Here is a 17,842-nt window from a genome sequence, read left to right as displayed (position 1 = left end):
ACTCGGTATCTGATGCAGCATCCCACAAGTTAAGGCTCGCCCTCTGAGTTTCTACTAACAGTCATCCCTATAGCAGGCACCGAACATAAAAAAATATTATTTCAGTAGATGGAAGGATGGATAGATACATGCATACATACATACCTGAATATATGGGTAAATGTTCCTTTCTCTATTAAACCCATGAGGATTCCACATTTACCAAGGAGGGATGCCGAAGTGGCCTCAAAAATTGAATCCAGAAAGTAACTAAAAAGGATCAGCCCAGGTAAAAACAGGCCATTCCTAACCATAGCCTAATGATGGCATTGCAGCAGTAGAATTACGTAAAGGGCTTCTCAAAATTACAGATGATCCACAGGCTCCATCCCTAGAGATTCGGAACCAGGGAGGATATAATCCTAGGTGTCTGTACTTTTTTAAAGCTCCTGGGATTGTTTTGATACAGTTGAGTTTTAGAGCCATTGGGACAGATTCCCAGACCTAGCAGGTGGGAGTCAGGAAGCCACAGATCCAGGCAAAGAGTCAACACAGGGAAGACAGAGGACTCACTGACAAGGCACAGCCAGGGCAGAAGATGGGGCTCCTTGCATACCTTCAGTTATAGGGAGAATCGGGCCTCGAGTCTGAAATAGACCTCGGTGCGATAGCAGGTGCTCAGAGAGCTATACGTGACTCTTATTAAAGTAACGTGGCTCTGAGAGTATTTAAGGTTAACATCACACGGTTCACCCGTGGTTGTCAATCAAATCTCATGTTGTAACTCTCTCTGTGAAGAAATGAATCTATGGAAGAGAGCGAAAGCACCTCAATATTTGCACAGTGAAAAGTATTATTTTTCTGCTACGGAAACATGAACCTGTCACTACAATGATTATCTTCCCCCATTAAACCCTAAAAGGTTGGCACTGTTGAGCAAAATCAGCTTAATTCCTCACCATCTTGTCATTGGCATGTCCTGAGGTCATCAAAAATTGGTGACAGCTTCAGTCTGGTTTTCCTTCACTGTCCTGGCTCCGTAAAGCCCAGTCCACAGGGGCCAGCCAAGAGCCATCTCATGAGAAAAATACAAGCCCTTCAACTTTCCTTGAGAACATACAATGTCTGGAAGCCACTGGCTTTATCTTTAGTGAGTAAAAATTCCATCTGGCCTAAGCAAACAATAAATTAGGTTTTTTACTTCAAGATACAATACTAGACAATGCGAACCTTTAAGAAAACCTCTTTTGCTGAAACTGAACCCTTCCCACTGCTAATTAGAACATGAGCGTTCGCTTCTACAAAGGAGTTCACGCCTTACACAAGAGTTACCCACCAGGCTCCCTGAAACATGGAGTTCTTCCTTTCTTTCAAGGGCAGAGTGATGGCATGAAACTCGGCACACCTGGATGTTTCATGGACGATGTTCACACACTCAAGCTTTCATTTATAATGTGTAGGGCCCTTGAAAGTAACAAAATTGTATCTGACTAAATTGTCTCCAAGGTAGAATTCTTGAGTGACATGCACCTGATTTGTCCCTGTCTTCCTGAAGCTCAGTGTTGCTGACACAGACCTGGCGCCTCTCTGGATTACCTTCCTGGCTTCCTTCCCAAGATTCTGCTTGTCTCCTGAACCATGTTACTGCCACTGCTTTTGACCAACCTCCCCAAGGGGGCAGGAACCCAGGCTACGCCCCAGGCCACATGGCCAACCAGTACTCTGTACCATACTGAGGTCTAGACTTGGATAACATGCCTCAGAGCATGGCATCAGGCCCTCTGAGCCACTGCCATCGAGGCAGATCAGGGAACACGGGGGGCTGAGCATCCACTAGGAAGTGGAAGGTGGAAGGAAGCTGCATGACAAATTTCTCCTCATGTCTCCCTTCTGTGGACTACTCTGGGGACTCGTTTCTCCTTGAAATTCTTTTGGAGAATATCCGATGTGCAGCGTGAGCATGATACCAATTGTGTGGCGTGGCTTTTCGTGGCTCATTGTGGAGCAATGGCCAGCAGAGTAACGTGCTGCATAACCTCCCATGTTCCCTTGACTCGCTTTCCATTCTTCTTCACCCTCATCTCACAGGTCTTGTACTTTGCAAATATCACATCAGCACTTGAATCCTCGGCTAACGCTCTGCTTTCTAGAAGACACAGCTAAAACAATTGTCCAAGGGTAGTTCTAGGAAACAATCTTCAAGATGGAATTAGGGAGGCGAATGGGCCGCCTGTCGGAAAGTCATAGATATGCCACTGCTAGAGGTAGTGGCATTTGGTGACTCATGATTTCTTCGACCTTCGTTGTAGTTAATAGGGCTAGAGTGCAGGTGGAGGGAGGCCTAGCCCTGGGAGCACAAGGGGTCATGGCATTCAATCAACACAGAAACAACGCTAATTACGAGGATTGTGGGTTAGGAGAGATACTTATTATAGCATTAAAGATATTTAAATAAATAACAGCTCAGGGAAGTCAATTTAAGGCTTGATCTAACATCCAGATGCCCTCGAAGGCAGTATTAAAGGAAATCTTTATTTCCTGCAGCCTCGGGAAAGACTGTGCTGAGAATCAGGGCAAGGATCTAATTCTAGGGCATTTAGAGCTGCCGTGAAGACGAAATGCGGAGCCTCAGCAAATATTCTGTGTCAAGTCAGGGCCCTAACAGGGAAAGTGGAGGACTCTGGGTACTGGGACGGAGACATTTCGGTGCAGGAAACTGAGCACCGAGAAACTCCAAATTCCCTTCTGCCGTCCTTCCCGAAGAGGCAGCACCTTCACCTTCGCCAGAGAAGACCAGCCTCCGCCTGCCTGGAGAATATGCAAGCTTTCACCTAAAGCAGCTTCTTCGCAAGATGATGCTTGTCCTCCTGAAGACAAGCTAACATGCACCAACCTTCATTGTCTCCAGACTGACAGCCAAAGTGAGGTCTCGGCAAGAGTGGACGGAGGAGCAAGATCCCTATTTCAGGGAGGAATTGTCTAGATCAGTAAGAAATTACAAAGCTAGTGAGAACTTGGGAACATAAATGGAAGTGAGTATCAAGGCTGCCAGCCCGGGGTGGCAGTACATAGAGCTGAATACAGGGGAACTGATGGACATGGAGTCACACTTGACTCTGGGTCAAGAACACCTGTGTAGATTGCTGGGATGGCTACTTGAAACCCACACTCCATAAGGGGATACAGTGAACAAAGTGAGTTGCCAGAATTACCTTGGCATCGTGTTAAAGAAGGGATCGGAAGACTAAGGGAAGTGGAACATGGATCCATCGTGTATGGTCCCAGAACCTACCACTCAGAGGACGTAGTCTTTACTAGGGCAGTAAAAATCACATTACCGAGGAAGCTATGAGCATCTTGGAGAAGTCCACTAGTGGCTTTCAGAGGCACAATGAACATAATTGCTCAATAGGCAGCAAGTTGGAGTGGCAGGCAGGGTTTCTTGATCCAGAGGGATCTGTGGCTGTAATTCATAGATGATGGTGTCCTAGGGGCAAGATAGATGGACAGCCATTAGAATGTTGTATTTAAGGGCACCTGGCTGGCTCAGTTGGTTAAGCATCTGTCTTCAGCTCAGGTCATGATCCTGGAGTCCCAGGATCAAGCCCCACGTCAGGCTCCCTGCTCAGTGGGGAGTCTGCTTCTCCCTCTGCTCTTTACCCCACTAGTGATCACTCTTTCTCAAATATATAAATTAAATCTTTAAAAAAAAAAAAAAAGAATGTATTTATGCACACACACAAAAAAACCCTAGATTTGCCAAATAGGACATTAACCATGGAAAGCAAAATGGTGGCCCTCACCTCTTGGCCAATTCAAAGACACAGACCCCATTGGGAAGGGAATTCCAGGACCCTGAGTCCTGACCAATGACCAGAGTCAGCTTCACAGAGGACCCAGTGCCTCTGCAAATCCACCCTGTGGTTATTCGTCCAGTTCCCAAGGATACAGTGAGGACAGGTGCACTTAGCATGTGGCTAGCATGGTAAACCCCTCACAATAGTGGCCTGATTGGTGCTCTAAGGGTCACTACGGTAGGGAGGGCCTGATACATCCTTGTCTCCCACGGCAGCCCTCAAGATGAATCAGAAGAATTTCAGAGATCAGTACCACCCTCAAAGATTTGAAAGATGAGGACGGTGTATTACATCCTCATCCAATTCACCCCCGACGGCGCACTACTGTAAGATTAACTCCATTTTCAGCTGCTGGTCTGAATACGGGTCTGGACTGGGGCAGATCAACACAGTGCCTGGCAATCTATCAGCAGCAAGAATCAGAGGAAGTTTATCTTTAATTAACAAGGACAGCGGTACACGCTGACTGTCTTGCCTCGGGGCTGTGTTCTCTCTCTTGCTCGCTGTCATGACATAGCAGAGCACCACGCTGATCCACTGTATTGGTGACATCACGCTATTTGGAACAGGTGAACAGGACCTGGCAACTAGCCCAAGTGCACTGAGACACGTGCGTGGGAGAAAGTGGGAGATCGGCTCCGTAAAGATACGGAAGCATGCCACATCAGTGAGCTTTATAGAGTTCCACCTGTCTGGGATAGGTGGGGACACCCCCCGCAGGTAAAGACTAAGTCACAGCACCTTGCATCTCAGATCACTAGGATAGAGGCATAATGCCTGCGAGCTTCTTCGGGTTTTGAAGGCAACATAGTCTAAACTTCTGTTCCATTTCTCTGATGACTCAGAAAACCACCAGTTTTGAATGGGCAGCAAGTCCAAGTCGTGGTTCCAAGTGCTCTGTTTCTTGGGCCATGTGACCAAAGGATCAAAACGTGCTTTAGGTATACCTGCCCTGGGTAAGAGTGTGCAGTCCTCGATAGAAAGGTCACAGCCCAGAGCCCACAGATTCTAGAACAAGGCCATGCGATGTGGTAGGGATCCATGCTGTCTGAAAAGCAGCTCCCGGCATAATCCTGGACCCTGACTGAGCCTCGGAGCTGACCGCGAGACACCCCCTTCCTCTGCAATCTGAGTTCCCATCGTGAGCTGGGTTGTTACCTAACCTACGAAGACTTAAGTCTGGACATACACACCAGCAACCTAGCATGCAAGAGAAGTGGTATATTTGGCTGTAGACTTTAGCAGATCCAGAAAGATGCAGTGAATTATATAAAGAGCTACCTGGACTCTCACTTCACTTATTTCTGCCACATACTGACACTCCCTCAGTCCATACCCACAGCCTCCTCAGGGGCGCCCTCTGCCTCACTGAAACTCGGACTTGGTTCAAGAAGAGGATTGCGGCTGCATGGCTGCCCAGATCCAGAGAGGCCCGTAAAGGTCAGAGTAGGAGGTGATTCTCCCAGGGAAGCAAGCTGGAACCAGGGCACCTGGCCCTCCACTTCAGGCGGAGGGACTGGAAACCTGAGGCATAGCTGCGCACTGCCTTCTTTGCAGTATCTGGATGGCTTGGCCAATTGTCAAGGGTCTGGAAGGAACAGAGTGGAGGATCAGAGACAGGGAAACCTGGGGAAGAGACAGGTGGAGGGATCTTGGACGTGGGTCCCCAAGCCTGTGGACGCATCTTTAGGTCTCATATTAGTGCCCGAGAGCATCTACCCACCTGGGGCTGGCAGCGAGCAGCTGGACAGGATGGCCCATCCTCAGCCTGTTGCCCAACCTCTCTCTTCAGATGCCTCGGTATTTGTTCAGCGTGTCTGTGAACAGAGGGGTCAAAGTGACAAGGATGTAGGTTACACAAAAGTCCAAAAACAGGGGCTCCCTATCCCCAAGGCTGGCTCATTTGGGATTGCTGATTGTCCAACCTGCCACAAGACCAGTGCTGAGTCCTTGAAGTGACGTCCCTCGTCACGTAGACCAGCAAGCCACGCGGGGCAGGTCAATTACAAGAGACTGCTTTCACTTTGGAGCAAGTGGCAACTCATCCTTCCTAAAACTGACACCAGCTCCAGAAGAGGATTTTCTTCAGGGTAAAGCATTACACGTATCACACACATCAGCAGGTGCCACGGTACTCAAAGCATTGAACAATTTCCTGGAGAATGAATGAATGAATGGATGGATGTTGGAAAGAAACATGTGATTCAGAGAATGAAAGACTCACATGAGTTCAGGAAGACCAGTGAAGCCCCTCCAGTCTCCTTGCCCCTGTCCTCAGTCCAGGCCACAGGGCAGGCTCTCAACGGACCATCACAGTCCTTATTCAGATACATGCCCGCTGCAATCTCTCTTCCAGCCCCTTCCTTGCAGATGTAAGGCACCGTAGCCTCTCACCTGGGTAAAGCACCCTGACAGAATCTATTTCATTTCATCCTCACTCTGATCTCGTGAGACAGTGAGAGGTGAGAGAGACAGTGCTCACAGTATCCATTTTCTCTTCTTCCCGGGCACAGAACTAAACCGTATTTCCCAGCTCCCCCTGAAGTTAGATTAGGACCAACTGATCTCGTTCAGACAAATGGAAAATGGCGTGGGCTGCGTCCGGGTCTGGCGCACCCAGATCTCTTGGTGTGAGCCTCCATCGCGTATGTGACCTGTGGAGACCTCCAAGGCCGCATTCTGAAGACAGCAGCTCCCTCGGATGGAGGCGCCCGGTCCCTGAACGACTGTGTAGAGACAGGCCCCCGTCTGACTTGCAGTAGACTTGGACCTGAGTGGTAAAGGCTTTTAGCTTGTTGAGCCACTGAGAGTTTGGGACTATTTGTTACAACAGGTAGCCTAGCCTGAAGAAAACAGGAAGAATTGTGTGAATTTCATTATGAAAAATGGACAGAGACCAAAACATCAAATGGTAAGAGAAGTACAAGTCACGGGAAATCACCCAGCTTGCAGCTCAGCACACGGAGAGACAGATCCGTGGCTCAGCCCCTTGCAGGCTGTGTAACTCTGGGCTCATCATTCAACATCACTGTGCATCGACTTTTCTATCTGTTCAATGAGAACACCTGTCTTGCAAGTTTATCACGGGGATGAGAGATAACATTTATCACGTGCCAGGCAAATTTGCTGGCATCCTAGGTGCTCCATGAACATCCATTCTCATTATTACTAAGTCACGGATTCACATGGTAAAGAACATCAGAGCCAGGAGCCCAGCCCAGAGCAGTCCTAGCGCACAGCCTGTCGTCCTCAGCCCTGCTTTGTGCTGTGGCCAAATGGCCATCTTGTCATTATAAAGGAGCCCCCACTGGAACGCACATTTCTGAAAACCTTCCCCGAACACTCTTTGCCTGCACGTATTTGGAAGGGCTGGGGTGAGGCCCAGGCATATCTGAAATCGTGTGACCCTGAGTTGTTAAAACAGAATGTGACTGCATCTGGAACAAAGCTGATGAAGTGGTCACAAACGGTGACTGAAGCTACCATATTCCACTCTGCACTGCTTAGATTCAAATGTTAAACAGGAGTGTTTGTGTTCTTTCAACTTCCATGATCACTGCGCCCTCTGGTGGTTGCGAGCGTAATCGGGTCTGTCGACTCGGCGTTAGGGGAAAGACGAAATGGATGGAGCACTGAGACGTCCTCCTGTGAAAGATCTCGGTAGACACACACACACACACACACACACACACTTAAGGAAGGATGGAGCACTGAGACGTCCTCCTGTGAAAGATCTCGGTAGACACACACACACACACACACACACACACACATACTTACTTAAGAAAGAACAGAGAACCGACACGTCCTCCTGTGAAAGATCTCGGTAGACACACACACACACACACACACACACACACACACACTTACTTAAGGAAGGATGGAGCACTGAGACGTCCTCCTGTGAAAGATCTCGGTAGACACACACACACACACACACACACACACACACTTAAGGAAGACCAGGGGAACTCTGTCCGGACGCAGATGAGGGAGGTGAAGAGAGGGGTCGGCAGGAGTGGAGAGGAGCAAACATATCAATGGGGAGAAAACCACAGGATTTGGAAGTGAGCTCAGATGAGAGGAAGGAGGCAAAACAATGAGAGAGTAAGCTAAGAAGTCTCTCCTGGCTCCAGACCACGGGCCACATCTGGGCTACTGCAGGCTCCTCCACCCCCAGAAAGTACAAAAGGTACAGAATTCCACTGGGCAGTCTGAAGTCTGCACCATTCACCTCTACCATGCCTCTTTCCCCTCTTCCATCTCCTCCATGCCTCATCCCTGCACCGACCAGAGAGGCTGGCCAACCTCCTCCTTGAAGAAAGTGGTACAGGTGAGGACGCTTAAAGTCTTGCACCTGCTGGGATAATGCCTCAGTCCTCTCCAGCCCACTCTCCATCCCTCCACAGACATTCACTCCTTGAAAGAAGGCTTTTTTGGACTTCAAAGCAGAATATAAGTAGATCTAAGAAAAGTAGATTTTAAAAATTTGGAAAATTTGTATTCTGCAAAGATAAGTAGTTTTCTATACTGCGGGACTTCTCAGAGCCTTAAGTACACTAACATGCTGTGAGAGTCAGCTGAAGAGAATGAGAGGCTGGTGTTTCCAAAATGACTTGAGCACCATAACCTGCTTTTCAGAGAGCATCTTGAAAGCACTTGGGAAGCACTTTGTTGAACTGGTAAGCACATTCCTGTTAAGATCCAGAGGGCAGGTCCTTGTGATAGAAAAGGGTACTATTCTAGGTGCCAAATTGGGGGCGCTCCCCCTCAGGTCTTCCATTCTGTGTGTGCTTTGGTGTATGTTCCTTTCATTTCTTCGGGCTCCATTGCCTCATTTGTAAAGCGAGGAGTTTAGAGAGATCCGTGGTTTCCAATCTGTTACAGGAAACTTGGGGCTTTAGGGAGGCCCTTCATCGATTCCACGACAGTCATGAAATTTCCATCAATTAAGACAATGTGAACTCCTGAGGGAATCCCCTGTTCTCTCTTTCCTAAACAGAACCAAACAAATAACAAAAAGCCTATATATAACCTCTTCCACCAAACTAGGAGACAGGAAATCTATCAAACTCCGGGATATGGACAAACGCATCAAATCAGCCACAACAGGACATGGCCACAAAAATGAAAATCTGCTCCCCCCCAACAAATGCTCACCTCCACAAGAGGAAGACGCTATCCTGAGCAGCAACCGGGCCAGCTGATCTGCGCGCACCCGCAGGAAGTGTGGGTCGAGGTGGGGGAGGGCGTGTAAGTCCTTGGGAGTCTCAGCAAAGACCAGCAAACAATTTCATTCCAGCGGAAAGGAGCGTGGCTTTGAGGGGAATTACTGGAAACAGAAACCAAACTGAGCAGGGCAGGGACCCTCTGAGTAAAGTGAAAGAGAAAGTTTGGATGGTGGGAGGGGCTAGAGGAAGCTGGTCTCAGAAAACACGGGCGCGGGCGCGCAGCAGGTGGACCAGAGAGCATGCTGGGAAGCGCAGCCTGTCTGTCGCTGCGGCCAGGGGGTGGGGGCTGGAACAGGAAATCTCCTGGCACCAGACTGGTGGCTCAGCGACCAAGAAGTGGCTGCAGAGACCGAGCTGCGCTGAGCCTTGAGCTGGGGAAAACGCCCTAGCCCCTGCTCGCCCCCAACCGCAGCTCGCCCTCCTCCAGGCCTGGAGAAGCTGCTGCTCTAAACCCGAGGGAAAAGGCAAGCCCAGCCCAGCTCCACACTAAATTACCTTCAGAAAGATTAACACGAAACAAGCAGCAGCAGAGCCAAGTGGGTGCCCTTAGAGCTTGCTTCCTGTGCCCTTGGCCACCTCCAGTTTCAGTTCGAGGGACAGCAGACCCAGGTCCCCGAGAGCCCAGACCCAGCCCACCCTGCAGGGCCTCCTCCACGGGGCACCTGGCCTCTTCCTGCTTTCTGCCCCAGCGCTCTTTCTAGAACCTCTCAGCTCCCGGGTAAGTGCAGCCCAGAAGCGCAGGGAGGCTTATGCCCCCAGGGGCGGCCCTCAAGCAAAGGAAGCCTCCAACCTCCTTGTCCTCCAGCCCCCTGTCCGCTGGCAGAGATCGCGGCAGAGCAAGTCCCCATTGCCCACGTCTTGATGGCACATCCTCCCTTGGTCCTTTTTCCCTGCCTGTCCCACTGTCCCAATCCCTCCTTCCTGCTCCTGAGGTCCTGCCCCAGAGAAGCTGCCCCCCGCAAGTCTGTTTCAGGCGAGTTCACATGGACCGTGGCCCCAGAAGAGAGCCTAACAAAGTTCCAGGAAAACCCAGTCGAGCTGGTGAAACTGTTGTTTTTAAAGTCCAAGGACAAGTCATTCCAGTAGTTCACAGATTCATCAAAGTTCACGAAAAAGATGACGGAGACAGCAGATTTCTGACTCAAGGAGGTACCGGTGAGGTTGCTGACAGACGCTTGTACAAACAGGGCCCGAAGGGGCTTGGACAGAAGGACGTGGTGGGGGGAGGCAGAGGATTTTGCTGCATGTTGGGGTGACTCACCGGAGGCTCAAGGGCGCGCTGTGGGCTGTCCTGCTGCACACGTGCTACGAAAGTGTGAATCCTAAAATGAGGAACAGTTCCTGGCACCAAACTGAAATGAATTCTGTTGAAAAAGAGAAAAACTAATATATTTGAAATGTTCTACTCTCTGTATAAAATGAAACAATATGGGGACGTTTTTGTTTTGTCCAAATAAATGATTCAGCGGTTAAAGAGAGTCAAGGGAGGGGGCACGCCTGGGTGGCTCAGTCAGTTAAGCATCTGCCTTCAGCTCAGGTCATGAGCCCAGGGTCCTGGGAGGGAGCCCCGCATCGGGCTCCCTGCTCAGCGGGGAGCCTGCTTTTCCCTCTTCCCCTCCCCTCTGCTTGTGCTCTCTCTCTCTAACAGAGAGAGATAAAAAAATAAAATAAAATAAAATTAAATTAAATTAAAAAAAGAGAGAGAGAAGACCACTGGCGATCCTGGTTCTCGGTCTTTGGACTTGGACTCAAACTATGCCATTTGCTCTCCTGGGTCTGCAGTTTGCTGGTATCAGATCTTGGGACTTCTCAGCCTCCATAATCTCATGAGCTAATTCCTTATAAATAAATAAATTATATATATATATATACATATATATGTGTATATATATATATATTGCTGTACTTTCTTTTCAGAGAAATACATTCCTCGATCACAACGCCTTGACAACAGATAAGGCGTTCTGTGAGCCCACACAGTGAGGCAGGCAGAAACACTATAAGCAGGGAAGGCAAATCCACTTTGAGAACATGTATCTATTCCAGTGAGGACAAATCCCTGCCCTATTCCATGATAGAAGAGGTCCAATGTAGTCAATTTGCCGCTAGGTGAGTGTCTGGACTCCTGGGGGAATGGTCTCATATCGGGGGCTGGTGCTGGTTTCTGCTGTTGGTTGCTGTTGGCAAAGCATTCAGTGGTAGCCATAACTAGGTCAGCCTTGGTAAGGAGAAATCCATACTGTTGGGCCACATCAAGCCCCCAGACCTGACACCTTGACCACTTTATTCACAAGTCTATTGTGCAAGTGGGGAGAGAGGTGGACCGATGTTCATAGAACATTCGTTTGGTCCACCTGATTATCGAAAACTTCTGCAAAGCGTGTGTTTGGATGAGCAGTCGCCTGGGAGACAAACATGTTCACAGTCTCCGCCCTTTCCGAGAGGCCTATGCAAACAGCCTTCTCAAATCTCCTTGTCACCGGTCTTCCAGTCCTGTTCTTCCCAAGTCCCCGACCATCTGACCAAATCATTTGCAACCATAGATCCATATCCGTGGACGTATCTCGCTCCAAAGTGTATAATCAAACCTACTACTCAAAGTTCTGCCCCTGGGAGATTTCCCTTCACTGCTGTCGTCTATAAGTGGGGCTATAATGCCTGTAGATTCATTAGTAAAACTGGTTGAGTTTTTTCTTCCCCTTCCGTTGACTATGAGGAACTTCCCCATGAGGCCATAGTCGTAGACTGAAGGAGAGGAAACAATGCAATAGAATTGAAGAGGGCTGAGCTATGAGCTCATGCAACTCTTTGTATCTTCTGGACCCGTATGAGCCTGAGATCTTGTACACGACTTCTGTATGATAATAGATCGTTGTCTCTTGGTTACGCATTTAGTCTCTACCGAGGCCAAACAGCAAACCAGAGGCTCTTTCTCAAAGCAAGAATCTGCAGACGTACATAGACTTGCTCAAAAATCCTAGCGGTCTCTGCAGTAATTCTCCTATTGGTAGTTTCCAGAAACTTCAAGGAGCATCCCTGTTTGCCACGGTATCATGTATCTGTTGGATCATAAGGGCCAAATGAGGAAGCAGGTGTGCAATGGCCTGGGCTTGCGGAAGAATCTTTTCTCACCCTAGTTCCCAGTGGAAACTACAGACGAGGTAGTAACTCAGACTTCCCGCTTACAGCTAACTCCTGGACTTGGCGAGTTACGGTAGCGCCGGAAGAGAACCTGCCGCGATTCCTCTCCCTGGCTGGCCCCACGTGCAGCAACGTCAGCGATACGGCGCTTGAATAGCCTTCCAGCTACTGTTTCTTCACCCAACGCCACGTTGGTCCTATACTGACCCTGTAGGACGCTTCAGTGGTTCGTTTGATCCTAGTTTGAAAAACTGTAACAAACACGTTGGGCCCCTCACAACTTTATCATGTCTGCGTGTGAAATAGTCCATTTCTTTTCCCTGAAACTCTGAAGGGCGGGGGCGCCTGTCGTTAAGCGTCTGCCTTCGGCTAAGGGCGTGATCCCAGCGTTCTGGGATCGAGGCCCACATCAGGCTCCTCTGCTAGGAGCCTGCTTCTTCCTCTCCCACTCCCCGTGCTTGTGTTCTCTCTCTCGCCGGCTGTCAAATAAATAAATAAAATCTTTAAAAAATAAAAAAATAAACTCTGAAGGGCGAGTATTGAAATTGTGCCCCAAGTGACCTGATGCCATAACAGCATTCAAAAAGGTTCTGTTGCCTAAGACACAGTAAATGATAAATATCGATGAAGGTGAAGAAATGAAAGTTTTCCTATTTTGGTTTTTTATGTACAACTTCACCTAGTATTTCTTTGGAATATATTCCTCTCTTCCATGAACCAGTGGATTCTCTGATATCAGTTTCATCTTTTTCAGCTTCTTTCAAGGTAGACAGTGCAGCTGTGAATTAAAAAGGGAAGTTTTCTAGAAAGGAAGGAAGGAAGGAAGGAAGGAAGAAGGAAGAAGGAAGTCTTCTAATCCCTGTTTTTAAGCCAATGATCCATTCTTAAATATAGGAAAATACATTGTAAGCACACTGTCTTTGATTTTAGAAGAAAATATAACTTATAAAATAATGAGTGTTATGTAACATTTAAAAATTTAGAAAAGTTTAAACATATCGCAAAACAACAAAGGCTACCTTCTTCTTGTGTTTCTGTAAGATGCGAAGAAAACTTTGAGGTTTCAAAATGATAACTTATTATACAATAATGAAATCACAGGATTATAACAGGTACGACCAAAGGCAGGTAGTGAAAGAAGTAGACTCCTGAGAGCAGCATTAATATATAAAAATGCATAATATATAGAAATGGTCAGGTGAGCGACCAACTCTTGATTTTGACTCGGGTCATGATCTCATGGGTCGTAGGATCAGGCCCTGAGTCAGGCTCTGCACTCAGCGGGGAGTCTGCTTGACAGATTCTCTCTCTGCCCCTCCCCTCACTCATGCACACACTCACTTTAAAATAAAGAAATAAATCTTTAAAAAATATAATAAAATAAAAATGCATTACATAAACCCCACTCCTACTAACTTAGAATATTCTAGGAAACACAAGAATACATAAGCACACATTCCAGTACCTGTCAGGGTAATAACATCACCACATACCATGAAGCATCTGGATTTCAGACCTGCTATAGGCTAGTGATTCCTTTGTACCTTCCATTTTTGCTCTTTTTGAATAAACATGTCAGTAGTTACTACCCCTTGCCTGTCCTGCCAGTGCATACTAGGTGTGTTGAGGGCAGGCAATTTGTCTCTTTAGTTTCACACATCCACAGAAGATGTACTTAACCAAACTACACCCCAGGACCCTCTTCCAGCCTAATTCACATATGGATCTGATTAGGATAATGACATTTGGGACTTGGAGCTTACGCTATAATGGGACAAGACTCTGAAGGTCCTTGGTGGGGAGTAAATACATTTTGGCCACGAGGGGAACGTGAACCATCGGCGACACTATGGCAAACATACTCTGAAGAGGTCCCTCATGTTTCCGCCTTTGTGTAGTTCCCTGTCCTTGAGTGTGGGTGCTACCTGTAACTTGGTTCTAACCAATTAAAGACGTCAAAAGTGACGGATGTTACTCCGGTGATTTATTTACGTTACGTAAGACTGCATCTTGCTGGCAGACTCTCTCTCCCCTTGCTGACTTGTAAGAATCCAGCTGCCAAACTACAGTTGTAAGGCACTGAATGCCGCTCACAACCACGCAAACGGGACAGCGGATGCTTCCCTAGGGGAGCCTGGTCCTGCTGGCACATTAATTGCCACCTTATAAAAACCCTAAGTAGAGGACTGACCTAAGCCATATACATCCAGTCTCCTGACCAAGAAAACATTTTAAATTTCATAGCAAACTTCCTTACCATGATTTTTAAAAAAGTATCCAGCAAAAATCTACACCAAAGATTTTTAATCGCAAAAGATTGGAAGTGTTCCCTGTAGAATCAAAAACAAGACAAGGATCCTACTAGTACCACTTTTATTCACTGCAAAAAGAAAAAATAAGTGACTACAGGTATAAGTACTGGAAGGGAAGAAGCAAAAGTGTAATTATTTGCAGATGATATAGAAAACCCAATAGAAGAGGGGCGCCTGGGTGGCTTAGTCAGGTGACCGTCTGGCTCTTGATCTCAGCTCTGGTCTTGATCACAGGGTGGTGAGTTCTAGCCCCACGCCGGGCTCCACAATGGGCGTGGAGCCTACTTAAAAACAAACAAACAAACAATAGAATATACAAACTAGGTATTGAATTACTGAGAACTCAGAAATGTTGCTATGACGCCAATATGCAAAACCAATTGTTTTCTTACACGCAAGCAACAAAATGTTTTTTAAAATGTAGTATAAGGGGGGCGCCTGGGTGGCTCAGTTGTTAAGTGTCTGCCTACGGCTCAGGGCGTGATCCCGGCGTTCTGGGATCGGGCCCCACATCAGGCTCCTCTGCTGGGAGCCTGCTGCTTCCTCTCCCACTCCCCCTGCTTCTGTTCCCGCTCTTGCTGGCCGTCTCTCTCTGTCAAATAAATAAATAAAATCTTTAATAAAGTAAAATAAAATATAGTATAAGAAAGAGACATGATTTATCTTTTTGAAAAAGTAACTGAATAAATCTAACGAAAGACATGCAACAACTTTAGGGCGCAGTTTATAAAAATCTGTAATATTTTTAAAGAAGACTTGCATAAGTGGAGAAAGATACCATTTTCATGAGTAGAATGTCTCAGATATGTCAGTTCTATAAATTCAATGTAATTCCCTTCAAATTTCAGTACAGTTTTTCACGGAACTCAACAAACTGAAATTCCCAAGGAATTCATTAGAAAGAGCAAAGAGGCAATAATAACAGAAACAATTTTGAAGATGAATAAGGTATGATCTAGAAGCTATCAAAATACAGTATGAATTAATTAAAATACTGGGGTATCGATGCAATAACAGAAAAAAGTCAAACAATGGGAAAGAATAAAAGGCCCAAATAAGATCCAGACATGCATGGAACCTGTTTTTCAACCTAGGTGGCATTGTAAACTAGCAGGGAAAGCCGGCCCCGTCTATGCAGCGTACTATATCATTTATTCCTTGTTGGTATGAAAAAAATAAAAGTGAATCCCAGCCTCACACCATACATGAAATCTATTCCAGTTGCATTAAAGACCTACATCCTTTCACTTTTAAATAAGATATAAAATATTTTTATGAATTTGGGGTAGAGAAGGTCAAAAGTTTTGAAAGCATAAATCATAAACAAAAATATTTACGCATCCTACCCCCTAAAAAAGTTTTTTAAACTCCTATGTATACGAAGATACCAAACTAAGATAAAAAGAGAAACCATATAGCTACATCTAGATCTCAAACACATTCATGCGTGTTTTGTTTATAATAACAAGAAATTCCAAGAGGAGAATGGATGGACACGTTGTGGTATATTCCTATGATGGAATATTACAGAGCAGTGAAACTACGCTAGTCCTACGCCCATCGACAGGAACATCTCAAAAAGCTAACATTACGTGGGAAAAAACACAAGTTTCAGAAGGATACACACTCTATGATATATTTATATAAAGTTTTAAACTATGCAATTCTACCATATGTTGTTTAGGAATACATACGTGTCTAGTAATCATGCAAATGCATGCATGGGAAGGATAAACACCAAATTTAGGAGAGTCGTTCCCTTCGCGGGGTAGAGTGTGAAGGGAAATGTAGTTGGAAAGGGCCAGGAAGCTTCGACTATATTTATTATTTCATTCCCTAAGATGAATGTTGTTTTCTCGATCTTTTAGTATGTTTTATAGCACCATAATTTTTTTTTTTACAAAAAGAGACTGGTCCTTGGTGAAATCATCAAGCTGCTGGATCAAGTCTTTCTGAGTTATTTGAGCCAATAAAGCCTCGGAGTAGTTTCAGCCAGTGGGAGGATGGTCTTGTTACCGCCTCCGAAGGCTTCTAAGGGATTCTGTCTCCCTCCCCTCCCTAAGCACTGCGGCTCTCCCAAGAGCTTCTCTGGGCTGCTCGAAGCTATGGCGGCTTCCACCTGCTCCAATGTTCTGTACATTTATTCGCGAATTACTTCACGTACACTCGTCTACCATCGAACGACAGCCCTAACGGTACCTAACCATTTCTCTGCTCTCTGTGTGCCAACACGGAGCTTGACTTCCCACAGCCATTGTTTGAAACCACCCCGACAAGATCCCGAGAGCGTTACTAACTCCATTTTGCAAACCAGGGACCTGGAGCGCAAACACACTAAATGACTCATTCAAGGGGCACCCGGGGGGCTCAGTCGGTTGAGCGTCTGCCTTCGGCTCAGGTCATGATCTCAGGGTCCTGAGATCAAGTCCCACATTGGGCTCCCTGCTCAGTGGGGAGTCTGCTTCTCCCTTTCCCTCTGCCTCTCCCCGACTCGTTCTCTCTCTCTCCAATAAATAAATAAAATCTCTTTTAAAAAATGACTCGTTCAAGATCACACAGTGAAAAAGTGCTGAGTCGGTCTGTTTTCTGCCAGCTCCCCCAAGGACTTTTGTCCCGGGGTCCCTCACCGCCACCTGATGAGACGGGCCAACAGCGGAAGCTGGCGTGGTGGCACTGTCGAACCCCAGTGACAAGGCCAGCCACAGGGCGGGAAGCAGGGCTTCCGAGTGCTGCAGGCTGGGCCGGTCTGAACCCCGCTCACCCTGTGGTCCCCAGGGCGGGACAGGGATCAGGGCTGTGCCGCCCCCCAGGCCCCGGCCTGTCCTAAGTCGCGGGCTCGGACCTGCTTGAGCCTCCGCCACCAGCTCCCACTAGGTGTCTCTGTCACTTTATTTTTCTGGCGCCTGAAGGTGAAGCAAGGCCACTTCAACTAGATAAGTGGGCTGCCTGGAATCCTGTGGTTTTCGGAGAAAACAGACTCGTTCCGCTGAAGCTGTGGGCACGGCAGAGGAGAGCGGAGGATTCCCACGTATCCGAGGCCTTCTGCCTGTCAGCCAGTTCACACGCCTGGTAGTGCCAGCCCACACGCAAGTGATACTCAGGATATCCAGGGCCCTGCTGTGTGCTCTTCACGAACATTCACTCCCTAAAGCTTCACAAGACAACCCAGGAGATAAGAACAGAAGCACAGAGCGGTTAAGTAACTTACCCGAGGTCACACAGCTAGTAAGCGGTGTGGTCATTCGGATCATCTCATCCCCATGGCAACCCTGTAAGGTAAGGGCTGCCATCTCCATTTTATAGATGAGGAGCCCAGGCTCCG

General features: G+C 47.3%; 1 long non-coding RNA gene across 1 annotated transcript; it reads right to left on the bottom strand.

The window, feature by feature from the left end:
• Nucleotides 1-2,385: 2,385 nt before the first annotated feature.
• LOC121099757 lies at nt 2,386-9,321 on the bottom strand. Its single transcript, XR_568895.2, has 4 exons — nt 8,997-9,321; nt 5,560-5,653; nt 3,318-3,466; nt 2,386-2,938 (listed from the first exon to the last, which is right to left on the bottom strand). It is a non-coding gene; the product is annotated as an uncharacterized LOC121099757 (long non-coding RNA).
• Nucleotides 9,322-17,842: the final 8,521 nt, after the last annotated feature.

Source organism: Ursus maritimus, unplaced genomic scaffold (genome assembly GCF_017311325.1).
Source record: "Ursus maritimus isolate PB19 unplaced genomic scaffold, ASM1731132v1 scaffold_18, whole genome shotgun sequence".
Classification (NCBI taxonomy): Eukaryota; Metazoa; Chordata; class Mammalia; order Carnivora; family Ursidae; genus Ursus; species Ursus maritimus.
Note: the sequence above shows the minus strand (reverse complement) of the source record. Positions and strands in the feature narration are given on the sequence as shown.